At 32.9% G+C, this 12,316-nt stretch overlaps 1 long non-coding RNA gene across 1 annotated transcript in view; it reads left to right on the forward strand.

Moving 5' to 3' along the window:
- Positions 1-5,099: 5,099 nt before the first annotated feature.
- The window catches only part of LOC137656038 (uncharacterized), a 133,239-nt gene continuing 126,022 nt past the window's right edge, over positions 5,100-12,316 (forward strand). Inside the window, exons 1-2 of the long non-coding RNA XR_011046918.1 lie at positions 5,100-5,141; positions 6,157-6,508. This is a non-coding gene — a long non-coding RNA (uncharacterized lncRNA). The remainder of the gene's footprint in view (positions 5,142-6,156; positions 6,509-12,316) is intronic.

Below are 12,316 nucleotides of genomic sequence, written 5' to 3' on the forward strand. Positions count from 1 at the left end.
ATACACACACACACACACACATTATATATATATATAAATATATATATATACAAAATATAAATATATAAACAAATTCATTATTCATATATAGATAGACAGAGGACGAGAGATACTCTCCCTTGTTCAAGATATAAAAAAAGGAACAGTGCATAAGTGGAGACCATCTTTTTGTCATGCATCCAAAAGCACTATTATCATCATTACCATTACGAGAGCAATTGACCCCAGTCATGAAAAGCTCTGCACCAAATGTGATGTAACTCAAGAGATGTTATTTTTACAGATGATGTTGGGGGAAATGCATTAACATCATATTTAATTTCTTGGTTTTACTGCGAGGGTTTTTTTTTTTTTTTTTTTTTTTTTTTTTTTTTTTTTGCCAGCTGGAATTGGGACGTTTGTCAAAGTGGAGTTTCATTTGCATATATGTTTGCTTTTGTTTTTGTTGTTTTGTTGTTTAGTTTGTGTTTATTTATGTAATAGAGTTTTGTTATTCCATTATGTGGGAGCCGACTGACTTTATTAGTTAAAGCTGCGTGTTCTTTATCTTTAATTTTGACGTATTTGTACATCATCTTTATATATATAATTTTTTTTGTTAAAAACGCTTAACTTTCTTCTGTTATATGGTATTTTTTTCCTTTAATTTTCTTAAAAAAAAAAAAATAGTCCTAATTTTTTCCACTTTTGGTTTTTTGTATTTAAAATGTGTTGTGACCTGATCGGTAATGTCTCTGCCTGGTGTTTGCCAGACGGGGGTTCGAGTCCTGCTCAGACTTGTTAGTGTCTTTAGCGTCTACAACCGTACCATCCTTTTGAGTTAAGATTAGGGTGTTTTTGGGGAGCCTATAGGTCTATCTCCTGAGTCACCAGCAGTCATTTGCCTAACTCTCCCTGGTCCTAGCTTGGGTGGAGAGTGGGCTTGGTCGCTGATCATATAATATATGGTCATTTTCTAGGTCATTGTCCTGCTTGCTAGGGCAATGTCACTGTCCCTTGTCTGCCATTCATGAGCGACCTTTAAATCTTTAAACTCTTCGGTTGCTTTTTACTTACTGTCTTGGGTAAAGAGTTCTCTTGCTTGAGGGTACACTCTGGCAGGCTGTTTTATCTTATTTTTATTCCTTCTTGTCAAGTTTTTATAGTTTATGTATGATGTATGTAATTTAATGATATTACTGTTCTTAAAGTATTTTATTTTGGTTGTTATTAATTCTCTTGTAATTTATTCATTTCCTTGTTTCCTTTCCTCACTAGGCTATTTTTCCTGTTGGAGCCATTGGGCTTATAGCATACTGCTTTTCCGACTAGGGTTATAGCGTAACTTGTAATAATAATAATAATAATAATAATAATAATAATTATAACGAGCCCTCTATTTTCTTTTATATGTAAAAATGGCAGCCATATTTCCTTTGCATCTCTTGCATCTTCTACTAGTTTTGTGTTCCATCGTTCCAAGAAATCTTTAAAGACTTCTTCCTCGTCTCCTTTACGCGAGATTGGCTGAGGATTCCAGGAACGCCTCACTTCAACTCTTCATCTGAAATGAGATGATTTAATGGAACTTCAGGGGTCCTGGGGGGTGTCCTGATGAACTGGGGGAAACACTACCAAGATGCGCGAAGTAACATAAATAGGTTTTAAAGGTCGCTCATGAATGACAGAGGCAAGGGACAGTGACATTGCCCTATCAAGCAGGACAATGCCCTAGAGACTGACCACTCTTCACACCAGCTAGGACTAGGGAGGAACAGGCAATAGCTGCTGATGACTCAGCAGGTAGACCTATAGGCTCTCCGAAACGAACCCATCCTTAGTTCACAAGGATGGTGTGGTTGCAGACAGTAAATAAACTAATGAGTTGGAGCGAGATTTGAACCCCAGTCTGGCGATGATGTAGTTGCAGACAATAAATTAAGTAATGAAGTTGAGTGGGACTCTATCCCCAGTCAGGCGATCACCAGGCAGAGACGTTACCAATAAGCCACAACAAGTTAAGGTTAAGTTTTATAAGGTTACAATTAAGGTAAACTTAACCAAGGAAGTCAATGTCAATTTGGGTTATGCATGAGGGAGTGGGGAGGGGTTGGGAGGAACCTGTTAGTGAGGAACCAAGAGGGAGGCAGAGAATTATAGATGGCGAGATAATCTATTGGAGAGGCTGCATCAAGCAACCGACCCCTTAATGCAAGGATAACGGGGAAAGAAAACGTTTATGCAAAACTAGTGAGGTTAAGTTGGATAAGGTAGAAAGGATTAAACTAGTTTTGGAAATTAAATTGGTCATCGACTAGATCTGAATTAAATAAAAAATGAAGCCGGAAAATATATTCAGATTATGTAAAGAGACAATATGGAAATTAGAATTTAGACATTTTCAAAGGCAAAGACCTAAGGTTGGGACAACATTGAGATTAAATTAGGTCTTAAAAATATCTGTTGACAATTTCGTCAAAATCCGTCGAGTAGTTTTAACTTAATCCTGTCCACAGATAGGCCTATACTATCAGACAAATAAATAGACCTATTCGATTTTATAACCTTGGTGGAGGTAAACTTTGTAAATATTAACGAATAAAAACTGAATTTGCGTAATTTTTGGGGTAGGGCATAGCCTCTGTACCATGGTCTTCCACTATCTCTTGTTGGAGGGTACACTCGGACACACTATCCCATCCTATTTCTCTTCCACTTGTTTTATTAAAGTTTTTATAGTTTATATAGGAAATATTTATTTTAATGTTACTGTTCTTAAATTATTTAATTTTCCCCGTTGGAGCCCCTTGGCTCATAGCGTCCTGCTTTTCCAAATAGGGTTGTAGCTTATTATTATTATTATTATTATTATTATTATTATTATTATTCAATGCTAAGCTACAACCCTAGTTGGAAAATCAGGATGCTATAAGCCGAGGGGCCCCAACAGGGAAAATAGCCCAGTGAGGAAAGGAAACAAGGAAAAATAAAATATTTTAAGAATAGTAACAATATTGTAATAAATATTTCCTATATAAACAATAAAAACTTCAACAAAACAAGAGGAAGAGAAACTAGATAGAACAGTGTGCCCAAGTGCACCCTCAAGCAAGAGAACTCTAATCCAAGACAGTGGAAGACCATGGTTCAGAGGCTATAGCACTACCCAAGACTAGAGAACAATGGTTTGATTTTGGAGTGTCCTCCTAGAAGAGCTGCTTACCATAGCTAAAGAGTCTCTTCTATCCTTACCAAGAGGAATGTAGTCACTGAACAATTACATTGCCATAGTTAACCCCTTGGGTGAAGAAAAATTGTTTGGTAATCTCAGTGTTGTCAGGTGTATGAGGACAGAGGAGAATCTGTAAATAATAGGCCAGACTATTCTGTGTCTGTAGGCAAAGGGAAGGAACCGTAACCAGAGAGAAGGATCCAATGTAGTACTGTCTGGCCAGTCAAAGGACCCCTAACTCTCAAGCGGTAGTATCTCAACGGGTGGCTGGTGCCCTGGCCAACCTACTACCTATTGATAGTAATAATGATAACAATTCCACCGACGACATATACAAAAATAGCATCTCCTTACATTTGGCACAGACCTCTTCATGTGTGGGTCATTTGTCCTCTCAATGATAACGTTATTATTATTATTATTATTATTATTATTATTATTAATTGCCAAGCTACAACCCTAGTTTGAAAAACAGGATGCTATAAGCCCAGGGACTCCAACAGGGAAAATAGCCCAGTGAGGAAAGGAAACAGGAAAAGTAAAATATTCTAAGAAGAGTAACAACATTGAAATGAATATCTCCGATATAAACTATTAAAACCTTAACAAAACAAGATGAAGGGAAATAAGATAGCAAAGCATGCCCGAGTGTACCATCAAGTTTTTTTTTTTTTTTTGAAGCTTGCAAAGAAATGAGAGCCACTCGTGTACTGCTCTTTTTATGAACTGTCATGAATAGAGGAGAGCGTTCGCACGAATACACACGCACACACTCATATGTACACTTATGTATGTGCTTATGTAGATATAAGCACATTCGTGTGTGTGTGTATTTTGGTAGTAACACATTAAAGCCTGTGATATATATATATATATATATATATATATATATATATATATATATATATATATATATATATGTGTGTGTGTGTGTGTGTGTGTGTGTGTATACAGCATAACCGTATTTTAAGAAACACATTATAGCTTAATACATAGAACAAAATCATAATAAAAGTTAACCTTATATTGTCCTCTGGAAACCGTCACACAATTTCAGTCTCCAGCCTAGGTAAAAGAAAAGAAAAAAAACTAAATCTTGTTAGAAGCCAGAAAAAATGCATTATATACGGGAAATAGAATTATAATTATGTCTTTAACTCGCTGGAAAGGAAGGGAAATGTGAAATTCTAAATGCAAGAAGAAACTATAAATATATTTTTCATTTTCTATTATAAAAACTTGTAAATATATCATTGCTGTTTGTGAGAAAATGTTTATGTGCTGTTTATATACTGTATGCATGTGCGTGTGTGTATGTATATATATATATATATATATATATATATATATATATATATATATATATATATATATATATATATATATATATATATATATATATATGTGTGTGTGTGTGTGTGTGTGTGTGTGTGTGTGTAAATTGCCAACCAAATAAATTCATAATAGGTCAAAAGAAGTAACATGATTTAATAACGTTCGCATGAGAGAGAGAGAGAGAGAGAGAGAGAGAGAGAGAGAGAGAGAGAGAGAGAGAGAGAGAGAGAAAACACGTTCTGACTCAATCGATTATCCAACCCGTGGCCAAGTGTTGCATAGGCCTACCCAAGTACATACAGTATAACTATATAGGACCTTGAGCTTACCTATAAACCTACTTACGAACTTATTCAATACATCATTTTCATATGTAAACATATGATTAATTCTTTGATCGCGCTGTGCTACCCTTAGTCCAAACAAGCCTGTTCTGAAGACGTAACCAAACCGTTAACAAGTACTTCGGCCATAAGGCTAAAGCGACGCCAATAATTCTTTGGTGTTGTCATACTTTTGTCAGAAGTTCAATTTTCATTTAGTTGGTCTGTATCTAGTGGCTGCGAATGATGGAAATTATTAGTGATTATCTAGTGTGCGTACTTATCTTAAAAATGAAGATATTCTAAAAAGGAAGTTATCTTAAAAAAGGAGGTTATTCTAAAAAGGAAGATAGTGTATAATTTAACGCTGCTTTTAAATACAATCTTTATTGCAGTGGTTATGTGCTTATATTCCGGTGTACATCCCGAATCATTCTAGCGTTGTTGTTCTTTGACCTGATTAGGTTTTTAAAATCTACATTATCCGTTATTTATTTAGGTTTTGGAATTCATATTAGCTTTTGGTGTAAAGTATTTTATTCGTTTAGTTTGACCGGTGTTCAGTGTAACGGTTAAAAATATTATTGAAAGAGTTATTACTTAATTCGTTAAATGTTGAATTTATTTGAAAGCATTATTACTAAACGTTAAATCTTGAACTTATTTAAAAACTTTATTTCGTTAAACCTCGGATTTATGTGAAAACATCATTACTCATTTCGTTAGATCTTGAACTTTTTTGAAAGCATCATTATTTGTTTCGTTAAACCATCGACTTTATGAAAACGTTGTTACTTAATTCGTTAAATTTTAAACTTATCTGAAAGCATTGTTACTTATTTCGTTAAACCTTGGAATTATTTGAAAGTATTTTTACTCATTTCATTAAATCTGTAACTTATTGGAAAACATTATTACTTATTTCGGTATTGTTGTTCACCAGATTTTGTGTATTCATTATCAATGTCGCAGATGTAATGCACCATAGCTAAACTTTGCTGTTTCTCTCCCGTGTTATACCGTTATACGGTTTTATGTTTGATCGAGTATCATGTACAGTATATTCAGCATACAAGATAAAAGTTCAGTGGAAACTATGCTTTAGATTTATAGTTGTATTTCGTCAATACGATCATATTCAATCTTTGTATAACGAACGTCGAAATTTACTTTGCAAGTGTATTCCTCGCGATATAAGTGAAATTTGCTAGCTTTGTTCATGTATAGTAAGCTAATTCTTTGATATAGAAGCCATTGTAATTCATATCTATTTATATACATCGAAAGGCGTATTGCTGCAGCTCTAGTTGTGAAGAAAACGGTTCCTGGTTTGGCGATATTACAAATATTACGTCCACTTGAAATTTAAATGTTGCAGCTCTGCCTCGTTAAGTGAAAACACGAAGGATCCAAATAGTTGTCAAATAAAGTAATGGTTAATTAGAAAAGTCCGTTATTATTTTGCAATGGTAACATATTTGTTGCTCTCCAACTATGACCAAGAAGACGCAAAAGGTCTTCCTACAATATTGGTCTATCTGGACCATAGTTGGCTTGCACAGTCAGTTCAACTGTTCCCGCCGTTTCTCAGTTCAACCGTCTACCGTACCATCTCATGTTGGCAGACTGGCAGTTGACGGTAAGAAAGTTAAATTTATAATGGTAGTTTTTTTATGATTCTGGTTATTAATTCTTGAAAATTATGGTGATTTTTTATTCAAATGTTAATCTAATTAATTTATTAATTTTAATTTTTTTATTTTATAGTGTTACTTATGTTTTTTTATTAATGTCCTATGTGACACACACACACACACACACACACACATATATATATATATATATATATATATATATATATATATATATATATATATATATGTATATGAATATGAAATAAGTTAGTTTTGGTGTTTATGGGTTACTAAGAGACATGAAGGTTTACAGAAAATTTCATGCTTAATACTTTTGGGGAGGTATACGATCCCCTTGGGCCATCTTTGCGGGATATCCAATCTGAATTTTACCCTGGAAATTAGGTTCAATTTGATGCTTTGTAAATCTCCATAGTTAAGTAAAGATTCATATTTATAAGCATAATATTTTTGGGACTGATAGGGCCAATTGGAAGGAGGCTTTGTGTAAACGACCAAGAGACACACCAGCTGCCCAATCTAAAGTACTTATTTTAAGGACTGCTTATCCGGTCCAGTACAATAGGGGAACCCTACTCTCTATAGGACCTCCACAGGCCTTTTATCGTGTTCATTCGAGATTATTCAGCATATCACATTGCATATTGCTCGCTTACTGTTAAATCGTCACTGTCGAAGCACTCACAGAGTAAGAGTATTCAATTGCCTCTTGAAAGCCTTAATATCTCGTGGGGACTTCACTGTATAGTCACGGGGCCGTATATTTAAGGGCTCTAGAGCCCGCAGAAGAGTTTGAAACCATCTCTAACAATTCTAGTGTCAACACGATTTTTGGACGGCCGGTTTTGACGACTTGTTATGTTATTGAACATATTTTGAATTTAATTCTCGCTTTAATTGGCAGCCAATGTAAATCAATTAGTATAGTTTTTTTATCTTTTTATTAAAAAGTTAAATTACATATTCTTTACAATCACAATATTTACAGTATAATCACATTTAATTGCATTTTTCTATAAACAAATCCATCTAATTTAGCAATTTACATCACATCTTGATTTTAATTTTTAGTCACTCAAAAACAATTAGTATAGTAGTGACCCTTTCTTTAGGTGGAACACCTTTTATCAGTCTTGCTCTTCTGTTTATTGTTTTGTAATTTCTTAAGTTTTATTTTAGGTAAAATGTACTAGATGGAGTTAGTCTTTAATACAGTAAAACACTGTGAACATACTTAAAACCGTAATACCTATGGGGAGGAATTACCCTCAGTTTGCTCTTGGACCAGTGGTTCCCAACCTGGGGGAAATTTCCCTCTGGGGGGAAATTTGATGCTATCAGGGGGGAAATAATTACACTACCTACTAACTAAAAAAAATATCAGGTGATAAAGCTAGCCCTGATATTGATACACTGGTGCACAAGAAGCAGCCTCAACCTTCTCACTAATTCAATTTTGAAGTAGAAGAATAAACTTAAGTCCTTTTATTTTGCTACTAGCCGCTCTCCATATAATGATAAACAAATAGTTACAGAGTAAAATGGATAGAGAGCGGTTAGTAACAACTACCTCATAGCTCTATGGCTATGCGGTTAGTTGTTACTAACCGCTCTCTATCCATTTTACTCTAACTATTTGTTTATCAGTATATTTGTATAATGGAAAAATAAATTAAGTCGTCAAAGTGTGTTTCAACTATTTCCCACATACACATGAAGGGGGAAATCTGGAAGGTTGCACTGGGTGCACGGGGGAGGGGGGGGGGAATACTATTGTGCCATAAATAAATCTTTAAGTGAACACGTCCATGGAACTGGATGTAGTATATTTAAAGATATTTATACCAATATATATCTCTCAAGTTATGTTTTAGTAAACCAATATTGTATTTTATGGTTTTGGTGTTATACAACTGGAGGTATTTAGATAATTCCATTTTTTTATTTTAACATTTTATATTTCTTATCATGATGAAAGTCAAATTATCTTATGTTTGATTTTTGCTTTCATGGGTAGCCAATACAGCTCGATAAGTATGGGCGTGACCCTAGGCGTGACCTTAACCCATTGCAGGTGGTTTTGGGGGTAAGGGGTGGTTGACGGGATTTGTACATTTGATTTGCCTCCTTTGTTGATTATACACCGCAACTTATTCAGTAGATAATTAGTAGGCTATTATAGAAACTTAACATTAGTACTGTATTTACGGGCTGCCTTAGCCCGTGGCCTGCACCTTCAGTGCAGATCGTTCTATGTGCCTGCCTACATTAGTCTAGTCTTGAGTAAAATACAAACAACATTAGCATTATTTAAGTATACAGTATACTGTATGCATTCGAAAGCGTCCTTTCCTTGGTGATATTATTATTTTCGCTATATCAAATCCTACATTTTTTCCATATTAAATTCTACATTATCCCATGTTAAATCCTACATTTTCCCTTTTTAATCCTACATTTTCCCTTTTAATCCTACATTTTCCCCTTTTAATCCTACATTTTCCCCTTTTAATCCTATATTTTCCCATATTATATCCTACATTTTCCCATGTTATATCCTACATTTTCCATTTTAATCCTACATTTTCCCCTTTTAATCCTATATTTCCCCATATTATATCCTACATTTTCCCATGTTAAATCCTACATTTTCCCATGTTATATCCTACATTTTCCCTCGTTAAATTCTACATTTTCCCTCGTTAAATTAATTTTCCCTTTTTAATCCTACATTTTCCCTTTTAATCCTACATTTTCCCCTATTAAATCCAACATTTTCCCTTATTAAATCAGACATTTCCCCCTATTAAATCTTACATTTTCCCTTATTAAATCAGACATTTCCCCCTATTAAATCTTACATTTTCCCTTATTAAATCAGACATTTCAACCCCTATTAAATCTTACATTTCCCCCCGTTAAATCTTACATTTTCCCATTTTAAATTCTACATTTTCCCATATCAAATACTACATTTTCCCATTCTAAACGTTTTCAAACTTCTAGGCATACTGAGAATAATTTATGAGATGGGGTCTCCTTGTGTAACTCCTTTCTCAATAGGAATTTTCTTACTATCATTATGTAGCTTTAGGATTGCTCTACTTCCTGCATAGATATCTTCAAGGGTCTAGCATTAAGATTCGTCTATTCTTTGTCTTTGAAGGAATTTTATTACTGCTGAAGTTTTGACAGAAACAAAAGCTACCTCATAGTCTATAAATGCCTTACATAGTTGTTTGTTATATGCTGGAGATTATATATATATATATATATATATATATATATATATATATATATATATATATATATATATATATATATGATATATATATTCATATGTTTATATGTACATATACATACATACATACATACATGCATACACAACAACGACAAATGCGGCTGTTTCTAGTTCACTGGCAGACAAAGGCCTCAGTCATGTCAATTCATGTCTGGTATGCGGTCCTAAGTTGTACAGCTTTGCTGATCGTGACGATACGCAAGCCCTTTAACCAGGTCAAGTAATCTCGACTTAGAAATGTATGTATATATATATTTATATATATATATATATATATATATATATATATATATATATATATATATATATATATATATATATATATATATAGCCTATAAACGTAAAATTATGCATATAAATATGCATTGCTAAAGCGATGCATATTAATATGCATTGCTAAAGCGAGGCTTTTTAAGATTGTTAATGACTAATTATTACAAAATGAAAACATTACTATTGCAGCTATTTTGACTAATTAATACTCCTTCGTATTTAATGCAATCTCTGCAGGTAATTTACTAATCGAATATGAAACTCTTTAATAAGAGGAGTGTATTGAGGAATGGTCTGTAGTGTAAACACACACACACACAGACACACACACACACATATATATATATATATATATATATATATATATATATATATATATATATATAAATATATATATATATATATATATATATATATATATATATATATATATATATATATATATATGGCCGTAATTGTATATTTAAGGAATCCAGCGTACTCGTAGTAGACATTGATGATTTTCTTAGCATAGAAGAAATGAAAATATTTTTTTTCCTTCAGTCATTTAGATTAAAAAAATAGAATTAGAATATATTTTCCCCCTTTACATTAGAATGTCTATTTTAAATTTGAGGATTTTTTTTTTCCAAGCACTCAAAAATTTATATTGTTCCTCGTGGTATTTATTCAGATAAGTTAAACAGAATTTATTCTGGTAAATTATATATAGAATTTATTCTGGTAAATTTTATACAGAATTTATTCTGGCAAATTTTATACAGAATTTATTCTGGCAAATTTTATACAGAATTTATTCTGGCAAATTTTATACAGAATTTATTCTGGCAAATTTTATACAGAATTTATTCTGGCAAATTTTATACAGAATTTATTCTGGTAAATTTTATACAGAAATTATTCTGGTAAATTTTATACAGAATTTATTCTGGTAAATTTTATACAGAATTTATTCTGGTAAATTTTATACAGAAATTATTCTGGTAAATTTTATACAGAAATTATTCTGGTAAATTTTATACAGAAATTATTCTGGTAAATTTTATACAGAATTTATTCTGGTAAATTTTATACAGAAATTATTCTGGTAAATTTTATACAGAAATTATTCTGGTAAATTTTATACAGAAATTATTCTGGTAAATTTTATACAGAAATTATTCTGGTAAATTTTATACAGAATTTATTCTGGTAAAGGGCAAACATAATTTAGTCTGGTAAAATTAAATAGAACTTATTCTGATATAGGTTAAACAGAATGTATTCTGGAAGGTTAAACAGAATTTCTTCTGGTAAAGGTTGAACAGAATATATTTTGGTAAGGTTAAGCAGAATTTATTCTGATAAAGATTAAACCGAATTATGCTGATAAAGGTTTTAACATGATTTATTATAGCAAAGGTTAAACAGAATTTATTCTGGTAAAGGTTAAACAGAATTTATCCTGATTAGGTTTAAACAGAAATGATACCTGATTTTATCTCTAACTACCTTTGGAAATAGTTTCCTGTTATGAAATATAATTAGTGAAAGGAAAATTGAAACATACCATCATCTACTTATAATTCCACGAAACTTATCAAAACTAATAAGAAATGATAATCTCTTAAATGACCTGACTTTTCCTGTAATCAGAACTTCACCTGGTTTATCTAAGAGGGAGCTTAGCAGCCAAGTCCACAAGACTCGATCACGACCAAAGACGATTTAAAGACGACCTCCAATCAGGTTTTAGTCTCGTCTGGGAATAATAAACCAATCTCCAGCTGTTCAGCCTGAAGAATTTAAAAAACTGACACAACAGCCGCAGTGGGCTGCTCTCACTATCACCATGAATTCGACGACGCCGTCGACCGATTCGACGTCCATGACTTCGAAAATAGCGACGTTAATGACTTCGAAAATATCGACGTTAATGACTTCGAAAATATCGACGTCGATGACTTCGAAAATAACGGCGTCAATAACTTCGAAAATAACGACGTCCATGACTTCGAAAATAACGACGTCGATGACTTCGAAAACAACGACGTCAATGACTTGGAAAACAACGACGTCAGTGACTTTGAAAATGACGACGTTAATAACTTAGAGAATAACGACGTCAATAACTTGGAAGAAAATAACGTCAATAACTTTGAAAATAACGTCAGTGACTTCGAAAACAACGCCGTCAATGATTTAGAAAAACAAAGCCGTCAGTGACTTCGAAAACAAC

Source organism: Palaemon carinicauda, chromosome 17 (genome assembly GCF_036898095.1).
Source record: "Palaemon carinicauda isolate YSFRI2023 chromosome 17, ASM3689809v2, whole genome shotgun sequence".
NCBI classification, from domain to species: domain Eukaryota; kingdom Metazoa; phylum Arthropoda; class Malacostraca; order Decapoda; family Palaemonidae; genus Palaemon; species Palaemon carinicauda.